Source organism: Octopus sinensis, linkage group LG13 (genome assembly GCF_006345805.1).
Source record: "Octopus sinensis linkage group LG13, ASM634580v1, whole genome shotgun sequence".
Lineage (NCBI taxonomy): Eukaryota > Metazoa > Mollusca > Cephalopoda > Octopoda > Octopodidae > Octopus > Octopus sinensis.
Genome location: NC_043009.1, coordinates 42,486,103 through 42,498,602, shown reverse-complemented (window position 1 = coordinate 42,498,602; position 12,500 = coordinate 42,486,103).

The window sequence follows — 12,500 nt, the reverse complement described above, 5'->3', positions numbered from 1 at the left end:
TATGTGCACGACATGCACCATATGTGGACCATATGTACACTGTATGTGCATGACATAGTGATCTCCTATCAAGATTAAACAGAGCATGACCTTGAAGGTGGGGCCCAAGTAGAATTTTTTTCAGGCTGAGTAGCCCATCATACACAAAAGATGTTTCCAGAGGTGAATTATTCAAACCCCAAAGAATTCTTCTCAACACCATGACTATGATGCTCCCCACCCCACTACTTCTGCTTGTGGTCAGATATGCACATATCATCAGCCACGAAGGGCCATGCTCAACTGTTTAAGGTCAAACAACTGACAAGCAGATATCTGGTATTGAGCAGAATATTTGCTATAACTCATCTTTTATACCAAGAATATTATTATTATTATATCATTATTATTATTATTTATTATTTATATGTGCAGGATTGGTAGTGTGGTAAGTAGCTTCCTTACCAATCACATGGTTCCAGGTTCATTCCCATTGCATGGCACCTTGGGCAAGAATCTTCTAGTATAGCCTCGGGCCGACCAAAGCCTTGTGAGTGGATTTGGTAGATGGAAACTAAAGGAAGCCCATCGTATATATGAATATATATATATATATATGTATGTGTGTGTGTATATGTTTGTGTGTCTGTGTTTGTCCCCACCCCATTTCGCTTGATAACTGATGGTGGTGTGTTTAGGTCCATGTAACTTAGCAGTTCGACAAAAGAGACCGATAGAATAAGTACTAGGCTTACAAAGAATAAGTCCTGGGGTCGATTTGCTCGACTAAAGGTGGTGCTCCAGCATGGCCACAGTCAAATGACTGAAACAAGTAAAAGAGTATTACTATTATTATTATTATTATTATTATTATTATTATTATTATTATTATTATTATTATTATTATTATCATTGTTGTTCTTGTTGTTGTTCTTGCTGTTCCTGTTGTTGTTTCCAAATCCTGCTCCTCAGAACATCAAGCTTCCAGAATTCCTTTTCCTCCATTCCTTTTTTTTTCTTTCTTTAATATATATTTTTTAGTTCCTGCAATAATAAGTCTTGCAGCTGTTTACGATAACCATCAACCATATTAATCTCACCAGCCTTGGAGGTCTCAGAGGAACTGTGAAGGCCACTGACACAGCCAGCTCCTCCTTGACAAAAACATAAAAAAGCAGCTACACTCCGGATATAATAATGATCTGAATAAATGAAAATCAGCTCATGAAATTTATGAGTCCAAACAAATACTAATTCCTGCTCTAAAATATTACAAAGTTTACAACATGGTAACACATTAATTTATTCAATATATATACTCACACACACACACACACACACACACACACACACACGAATACATATGTATATTCTTTTATTCTTTTATCCTTTTACTTGTTTCGGTCATTTGTCTGCAGCCATGCTGGAGCACCACTTGAGAGGATTTTAGTTGAAGAAATCAACCTCAGGATTTATTCTGTGTAAGCCTACAACTTATTCATTTTATCGGTCTCATTTGCTGAACTAAGTTACAGGGACATAAACATACCTATTTCTTTACTACCCACAAGGGGCTAAACACAGAGAGGACAAACAAAGACAGACAAATGGATTCAGTCGATTATATCGACCCTAGTGCGTGACTGGTACTTATTTAATCGACCCCGAAAGGATGAAAGTCAAAGTCGACCTCGGTGGAATTTGAACTCAGAACGTGGCGGCAGATGAAATACTGCTAAGCAGTTCGCCTGGCGTGCTAACGTTTCTGCCAGCTCACCGCCCTTAAAGGGACATAAACATACCGACATCAGTTGCCAAGTGATAGTGAGGGAACAAACAGAGACACAAAGATACACATACACACACATATATATTTATATATACTCTTTTACTTGTTTCAGTCATGTGACTGTGGCCATGCTGGAGCACCACCTTTAGTCGAGAAGATCGACATATTCTATCGGTCTCTTTTGCCGAACCGCTACATTACGGGGACGTAAACACACCAGTATCGGTTGTCAAGTGATGTTGAGGGTGGGACAAACAAGCAAATACGCACACACATACATATATATATATACATATATACGACGGGCTTCTTTCAGGTTTGGTTGGCCTGAGGCTATAGTAGAAGACACTTGCCCAAGGTGCCATGCAGTGGGACTGAACCCGGAACAATGTGGTTCCACACAGCCACTCCTATGTCTATATAATACGTCATATATATATAAATTCTATGTCTATATAATACGTCATATATATATAAATTTTTTTCAGAATCATAATCTCCTTATTTTTTTACATATTTTCCCAAAAAAATTTCTGTAAAAAGTGAAAAAAGAAGAAATAAAGGGGCGGGGGATTGAAATTTTGAAGTTGCGATTTTTGCCAATTTTTTTTTTCAGAATCAGAATCGCCATAAACATTTTTTAAAGGGTGGGGAGGGGTTTCCTATCTATAAAGCTAAACCCTTTATGGATGGGAAACCTAAGGTAATCCCATAAACCGACCTTCCCCATTTTTAATATATATATATATATATATATATATATATATATATATAAGCGTAGGAGTGGCTGTGTGGTAAGTAGCTTGCTTACGAACCACATGGTTCTGGGTTCAGTCCCACTGCGTGGCACCTTGGGCAAGTGCCTTCTACTATAGCCTCGGGCCGACCAATTTGGTAGACAGAAACTGAAAGAAGCCCGTTGTATATATATATATATATATATATGTGTGTGTGTATACGTTTGTGTGTCTGTGTTTGTCCCCCCAACATCGCTTGACAACCGATGCTGGTGTGTTTACGTCCCCGTAACTTAGCAGTTCGGCAAAAGAAACTGATAGAATAAGTACTAGGCTTACAAAGAATCCTTCAGAGATTCAATAAAATGAATAAATGAATAATATTAATCTTATCCATATATCTATATCAATAGTTATCGCCAAGCTAACATGGCAGTCCAGAAAAATAGGACGAATGCTGCCGTAAGGTTTCTTTGAATTCTAGTGATTAACAGATTTCACTATGTATTAATATATATGTATGTCATTATTCATTTTTATTTTAAGATTTATTGCCAATAGAGAATGAGCTAGTGTCTAATCTAGATCTAAGGCTCCTTCAATATCAACAACAGGGTATTTTTCTATGTATGTATGTATGTATGTATGTATACGTGCAAATTTGTATGTTTTGTCTTATGTATGTCTTCTCATGCATATATTTGCATATCTAGACATGCTCATATATACTTAAATGATAAACTTCTGGAAGGTTTTACAGATTTTTACAGTTCCAGTGATGGATTGGATCTGTGGTCTTTGAATCAGCTATGTATGTATCCATGTTCATATAGACATACATATATGTGTGTGTATGTGCGTACGTGTATATATGTATTTATATTTAATTATCTCACTGTTTATAAATATACATGCTTATTCATAGCTCAGTACACACACACTTACACATATACATATATGAGTATGTGTGTATGTTTGTGTGTGTTGGTAAAAACAAGAAAGATATTAGGAGCAATCTAATCAATCCTAATCCTTTCCAAAAAAATATAACCCTGCACACATGTCAGAAATTAAAATTAAAGAGAAGGGTTCAAATATGAGTAAGGTCACCTGTGCATTTCATCATAATGAATTCATTGAATTATACAGCATTGAAGCCTATTAAATGACTACAGGAATCACTCAGAAAAGTGTATGGCATATTGGTTTAAAATTTGGCACAAGGCCAGTATAATTTCAGGGGAGGGTGGCAAGTTGATTACATCGATCCCAGTATTCAACTGGTACTTATTTTATCCACCCTGAAAAAAAGTGAAAAGCAAAGTCGACCTCGGCAAAATTTGAACTCAATATAAAGAGATGAAATGCCACTAAACATGTAGTTTAATAATAATAATAATAATAATAATAATAATAATAATAATAATAATAATAATAATAAATATTAATAATAATAATAATAATAACAACAACAACAATAATGATAATGATAATGACAATAATAATTAATGATAATAATAATAATAATATAATAATAATAATATAATAGATAGATAGATAGATAGATAGATAGATAGGTAGATAGATAGATAGATTGATAAGATCCCAGGAGAACCATGTCTCAGAGAAAACCAAAAGATTGTGCTGACAAGTACTACCCACATCCTTAGAAAAACCCTGTTCATTTAAATGCCTGTGTTGTATTACACGAAGATATTTCACTACCTCCCATCCCCAAGTTTTCAGTCATACTGTAACATCTCTTATCCTTCACTCGCCCTAGGACATCGGATGCGTCTCGGCAAGATACAGTATCAAACATGCAGATAAAAATTCAGATGATGATAATAATAAGCCTTTCTCTTAAAGGCACAACAGCAACAATATCAGAGGAGGGTGTTGAGCTGATTACATTGACCCCAATGTTCAGCTGGTGCTTATTTTATCCACCCTGAAAAAGATAAAATGCGAAGTTGACCTTGGCAGAATTTGAACCCATAACATAAAGACAGATGAAATTCCACTAAGCATTTTGCTTGGCATTTTGCTTGGATTTTGCTAAGCATTTTGCTTGGTTCTGTGAGCTTGCTGCTTTAATAATAATAATAATAATAATGATAATAATAATAATAATAAATAATAATAAATAATAATAATAATTGATAATAATAATAATAATAATATTGATAATAATAATAATAATAATGATAAATGATAATAATAATAATAATAAATAATAAATAATAATAATAATTGATAATAATAATAATAATAATAATAATAATAATAATAATAATAATAATAATTGTGAAGACCTATTGAGGCAAGTGTAAACAAATCAAAATCGCTGATGTGGCCAATGTCAGAACCGCCTGATTGGCACTCGTGCCAGTGGAACGTTAAAAGCACATCTGAGCGTCATCGTTGCCAGGGCCACGGATTGGCTCCCGTGCAGGTAACACTTAAAAATACCTTTTGTGCGTGATCGTTGCCAGAACCGCTTGACTGGCCCTCGTGTCGGTGGTACAAAAATCACCCACTACACTCTCATGTAGTTGCTGGCATTAGGAAGGGCATCCAGCCGTAGAAACTTTGCCAGATCAGATTGTAGCCTGGTGCAGCCTTTGGCTCACCAGTCCTCAGTCAAACCGTCCAACCAATGGCAGCATGGAAAGCGGACGTAAAACGATGATGATGATGATAAATAACAATTTCATTTATTTTCCACGTGGGCGAAAGATGAGGGGGACAATACAGAGACAGATATAAAGGGGGCTTACATGTAATAATGAAATGATAAATATAAAAAATAAAATAAAAATAAAAAATATATATTCGGTATACACTGGGAAAGAGGAGACATATGCATTGCATACAAGGGTTAGGGTTAGGCATAAGGCCAGTAATTTCAGAGGAGGGTGGTAAATTGGTTACATTGATCACAGTGTTCTACTGGTGCTATGTTATGAGCATATATCAATACCCCTTGATCCTCCTACACTTGACTGAGCTATATATCCTGGATGAGACCACAGGAGTGAGTGAGAGAGAGAGAGAGAGAGAGAGAGGGGGAGAATGGGAGCTGCATCAGTAAGTGGTTACCACTCCTTTACTGTTGAGTTGATTGAAGCAATGTAAAATGAAGTGTCTTGCTCAAGGACACACTGCACTGCCTAGACTAGGAATGTAACTCATGAACCCATTACCCTTCCTATATATTTTTTTATCTTTTACTTGTAGTTTTTCAGGTATTAGACTGCGGCGATGCTGCAACAATGATTTGAAGAAATTTTAGTTCAATAAATCAACCCCCGATTTTTTCGACGTCTTCAAATCTTGTCATGGTGTTCCAGTGTAACGTCTGAGCCTTGGTTTTGGGGTCATAGCCTTAACACCTACGATTTATCACTTGTTATGATCATTTTTAAAAAGCTTTCATCTTTCTTGACATAGTCAAGGAGAACCTAAGCAACAGAATCCCGATCTTCTTTTTGAGACGACCATATTCTACACACTTTACTTCTAAGCTCTGCTATAAACAACGGAAGTGGGTGAGCATGTTGTAACTTAGTGTCATGCGTAACAAGTTTGAAGGTCAATCTGTGCCAGGCAACTTCACACTGCATGCTTTAGCTCCGTTATCACAGCAATAGTCCTAATAATTTTGATCACACCTTGTATATCGACATTTCACACTATTTTCTATGCATCAGTGCCAAATATTCTCCACGAGGCCTCTTTTAAACGAAATACTGCAGCAACAAGCATTTAACAACACACATACATTAAGTATATGATATTTGTATGGTTTTGTAGTTGTATTCTTTTTCTTCTTTAGATGATCGACGCCATAGATGCATTGGTCTGTTCATAAATGCCATAAGGTATGGTTTCTTGGAACAGTATTATAGCATGCTAGACGATAGGATTTGTTGATAACTCTTAGCTCAATTCGCTTTCGTTTCTTAAAAAATGGAGTTTTATTTTTATATCTTTACAATCCTTCTCACGCCATAGTCAAATGGATTCTAAAAATGTATCAATTGTAATTGATTTGTACTTCATTTAGCAACTCTAGGGACATACAACACAAAGTTGCTCCTAGCAGGATTTGAACTCAGAATCAGAACATAGAGGCCTTGAACAGCAAAGAAACAGTCCAAAATGCTTAAAACAAATCTGGCCAATGAACCACCACATTCGTTCTGCTGTTAGGAAACCGATATTAAAGAGAAGGTTTTATAAATGAATCATCTCAGACGGTGACTACTGGAATATACGGAAAATGGTGCCCGTGCCAAGAGAGCGGTTACAGACTTCTGAGACATTAGCTAGAACAGTCTAATACACTCTGTCGAATCATCTCATCCATCAGAGGTTCTTGATGATGTTGTAATAAAGACATATATACATACATGTACAAACACACACACACGCACGCATAATACTATATATATATATATATATAAATATGACTGTATGTATGCGTGTATATATATATATATATATATATATATATATATATACATATATACATATACATATATACACACACAGAGACACACATAGATATATATACATATATATGTGTGTGTGTATATCTATATATCAGTATATATTATATGTATGTGTGTGTGTGCGTGCGTGTGTCTGTGTATTAAGTACACCAATTCCTGTAATTGGCAAACTTGGCAATTAAGTAGGATTCACAGACTTTTAACTATCAGAAATTTGGAAACTGAGCTCATTTTTTTTTCATAGATTGTCACGAGGGCCAACATTTCAAAATGATATTGTAAGCATTATTTTATTGTCACTATTATTGTTGTTGTTTTTTATTGTTACTGTTTTATTATTATTATTATTATTATTATTATTATTATTATTATTATTATTATTATTATTATTATTATTATTATTATTATTATTGTTGTTGTTATTATTATTATTATTATTATTATTATTATTATTATTATTATTATTATTATTGTTATTATTATTACTATTATTATTATCTGGGCGGATGGTTGGCAGAATTGTTTGAATGCCTTGTGGTATTTGTTCCAGCTCTTTACGTTCTGAGTTCACGTTCCATTAAGGTCAACTCTGCATTCCAGAGTCAATAAAATGAAGAACCGGTAAAAGCAGTGGTATACATGTAATCAACTAGTTCCACCCTCTTTTGAAATACTCACCCTTGTGTCTTAAGCAGAAACCATTATTATTGTAGTAGTAGTAGTAGTAGTAGTAGCAGCAGCAGCAATTGTTGTTGTGGCAGCTTTTGTTGTTGTTTTTGTTTAGCCCCAAGTTAATCATGATCGAACATACTGCAACCATCTCGTCATTTCCCAGACTCAAAATACAAAAGACCAGTTCCTTTTTATGTATGCTAGGAAAGATTTTAGGTTCAAATTTTGGGAGGAGGCCAGCACTTGTGGGGAAGGGTGGAAATCGATTGCATCGATTCCAGTGCTCAGCTGGTACTTATTTTATCGACTCCGTAAGGATGAAAGGCAAAGTCGACCCCGGCGGAATTTGAACTTAAAACATACTGAAATGCCACTAAACACTTTGCCCATCGTGCTAACGATTCAAGAACAGACAAAGAGATTAAGTCGATTAGATCGAACCCAGCCCGTAACTGGTACTTTACTTAACCCCGAAATGATGAAAGGCAAAGTCGATCTCGGCGGAATTTGAACTCAGAACGTAACGGCAGACGAAATACATATTTCTTTATTACCCACAAGGGGCTAAACACAGAGAGGACAAACAAGGACAGACAAACGGATTCAGTCGATTATATCGACCCCAGTGCGTAACTGGTACTTATTTAATCGACTCCGAAAGGATGAAAGGCAAAGTCGACCTCGGCGGAATTTGAACTCAGAACGTAACGGCAGACGAAATACCTATTTCTTTACTACCCACAGGGGGCTAAACACAGAGGAGACAAACAAGGACAGACAGACGGATTAAGTCGATTATATCGACCCCAGTGCGTAACTGGTACTTAATTTATCGACCCCGAAAAGATGAAAGGCAAAGTCAACCTCGGCGGAATTTGAACTCAGAACGTAACGGCAGACGAAATACCGCTAAGCATTTCGCCCGACGTGCTAACGTTTCTGTCAGCTCGCCGCCTTAGTATAGTGCAAAAATATTAATATCTGAATCACTAACTGGAATAAACTGTCTGCTGAATTCTAAAACACTTTGGAAAAACTCCAAAAGTTTAAAGATGTGCTTATTACCTATGTCACTAAAATCACCAAGTAACTGATAAACTGGTGTTTCAGAAGGGAAGAGTAAAAACGCTGCTTAATACCGAAAGTGATGGAACGGAAAATATCTTTATCGCGCTTACATATCTTAGTTTTTTTTTTTTCTTAGGTTTTGATAATTCATATTTCGGTTTGGCAAGATACTTATGATTTTTAAGAGTAAAGTATGGCTCTCAAAACGCTAAATTTTCTAGACCATCGCATATATTGAGGCTGGTAGCTATTTCTTGTCAAGAATAATACTTAAAAATTGTTTGAATTTTCAGTGTAAATACTTGTGTGTATGTGTGTGTGTGTGTGTGTGTGTGTGTGTGTGTATGTGTGTGTGTGTGCAACCCTTATTAAATGAAATCTATTTCATTGTCTTTAATAAAGAATCATCAGCTTTAAAGAATATATAAATGGGTAAATATTTACTTCAAACATATTACTGAAGGACTTTCAGGATCAGGAACATGGCTCAGTGGATGATTCTACGGATATTTCTTTGACCCCCAATTATTAATTCGTAGTTTAATTCTGTAACTGCTTTATTCAAATTTATAGTGCGTTTATTTATTTATTTATTTATTGAGAAACACATATCACCTGATGAATTCTAATTAACTATTTTTTCTAATTACCCTGCTGAGCAAAACACGTAGCGACATTTCGTCCGGCTTTACGTTCTGAGTTCAAATTCTGTCCAGGACGATTTTGCATTTCATCCTTTCGGGGTCGATAAAATAAGTACCAGTTGAACACTGGCGTCAATGTAATCGACTTACTTCGCCTAAATTGCTGGCCTTGTGCTAAAATTTGAAACCAATAAGAGACGCAGTCAAATGTTTTGTATATCAGGTTCACGTTCTTAAGGTAGTGGGTTCGGTTCCTGGAACAAGCGGTGTATTGCGTCCTTGATCATTACTCCAGTCTATTCAACTGAAACGAGGTCTTGTTTAATGCATCAGAACTAAACTGGAAGTCTCCCTTCATTTGTTACATCGTCGATGATCCACTTAGTCAAGAATTGGAGGACTGAAAGGCGGTCCCTGTCTGATTGTGATTACATGGACATGTTAAACAATTCGCTAAAACTTGTTTAATCTTACCAAGCAATACTTGCTTGCGAATGACAAGCTATGGATGGTTATAGTGAAGCAATGTCATCAGTCTCGTTTAATTCAGGGTGAGCCTTAATCACCCAGACTTGTGATAAAATGTTTCCCTAATGTGAGCATCACACACATTTGTGTATCAGGGTAAAATTATTTTCTTGATTTCAGTATTTGTGCATCATTTTCTGTCTATTTTCTCCCAATTTTGTTGACTGAAAATCTTGAAATTTAAAGATACAAAGATATGTCTGAAAATAGCAGAAACGGATATCTTGACAAATTTTGATTGTACCCGGGCAGTGATTCACATATTAAAATTTGTTGACTAAACACTCAACAAAACTTTGACTTTTTTTCAAATATCTTTTGGCGTCAGAAACATAATAGATAAATTTCTTATACAAACCATTCGGGCTGTTATGAAAGAATGTACAGTTTATTATTAAAATAGTTAACAAATATTCTAGTCCTTTTTTTAACCAAGCATATACACCCCATATACTGACACACACACTTACCTGTAGCCATGAGAACGAGTATGGGCTCCAACTATGTGAACCTGTTCGTTGGGGCCCAAATATTCTCATGATTCACTGGTCCCGCTCCTGAACTATACGGTCGTTATATTCATAACTGTATCAGTGCGACTTCGCTCTTTCGTGAACAACTAGACGCCATCCTCTCTTTTGTTTAATCATCCACCCTCTCCTTGAATTCTCCTGCACTATTTCCAACACTTCTGGCGCATTTCTCGACATTTCGATCAACATATACAACTACGCTCTCATTCCCTCCATCCACTACAAACACACCGACTTACACTCATATCTTAACTTTCTCCTCCTCTCATCCTACCCATACCATGCTCTCTATCCCCTACTCCCAATTCCTCCGACTGCGCAGGCTATGCAGTGACAACCATGACTTTAAGACTCAGTCTCAACTCATGGCTCGCCACTTCACCCTTCGTGGATATCCCCTCACTTCTATCCACAAAGCCCTTGCCAGAGCACTTCTGTGGACCGTGCATCTGCTCTCTCTCCCCGCACCCTCCCTGTTGTTGCCTATCTCCAATTTTCCCTCATCTACCACCCCTCCACCCTGCTCCTCCAACGCACCGTTCTCCGAGCCTTCCGGCGACTCCAGTCCGACCCCGCCACTTCGTAGATCTTCTCTCAGCTAACCCCTTCTCTCCTTCAAACGAGCCCACAACCTGTGTGACCTTCTGGTCCACAGTTTCTTCCCTAACCCCCACCTCCCATCCTGGCTCGTTCCCCTGCTCTTTTCCACGCAGCCGCACTTGCCCCTACATCTCCAAAACCATCATCCTCACAGGAGCCCATCATCGTCCCTATCATATCACCGATTCCTTTACCTGCACTTCTATGTACATCGGTCAAATGGGACACCGCTTGGCTGACCGGTTCGCGGAGCACCTCTGAGACGTCAGACTCAGCAATGACACCTCGGTCTCGCGCCATTCACTACAATATCTGTCTGTGTTCTGATTATTTTTGCACCGTGAACAGGAATTAATCTTCTCTCTTCGTTCCTTTGTGCCACATGAACTCAACTCTCCTCCTCTCCTCTCTTCATTGATACCCTCCATCCACACCCACTTCACTTCATTGATATTCTCCTCCATCTACCCACACACCCCACTCCCACATACACCTACCCACCCACCCCACCCTCCTCCACTCTACAGTCAAACCTCACTCTCACACCCCACCGCCATCGCCACGCCGCCACACCACTCTACACACACTAGCACCGACCACTTCCCAGCACCCACACCATAGACCATCATCTGTACATCTACACACCATCATCTGCACACCAACACAACATCATCCACACACCCACATATTACAAACGCACACACACACGCACATATCCATACGTCAAAATCACTAGCCCCTATCCACACACACACACTTACACATTCTCATATACACATACTCACGTGAACCTTCATTTTGGGATCGCCAATACTTTATTTCTCTTATTCCATTCTGCTGAAGAGCGTAGGCTCGAAACGTAAAAAAATTTCTCACTTTCCCGAGCATCAAACTAATATAGCTGCTTGTTGTTCATACACCTGTCTTCGTCTTTTGTTTTTTTTGTAAATTTTCAACTATATGTGTGTATGTGTGTGCATATATATATATCATATATACATACATGTATACATATATATATATATGTTTATACATACATGTATACATGCATGCATACACACACGCTCACACACATATATAAAGTACATGAAGTGTTTTTATAATTTCAACATTTTATTGCAAATAATTAATAATAATAATAACGATTCTATATTACAGCATTCGAAATTAGATATGTCATCCGTAAATTAAGCCCGTTCTAATGAATCTTAAGGTTTCGATAGAAAATTTTATATCATAAGCTGTCAGATATAAATAAAAGAAGCTTAATAAAGCTGAATTCGCCTCAAGTGTTTCTGACAAGAATAACGTAGTTACGTACACATGCTTGTTATAGCTTTGAAGTACTTGTTCAATTTTTATCCTTCTTAACTTATTCTTTCTTATCTCAAATAAGTATTCACATATTCTCCAATAGCTCTTGGTCTCATCTG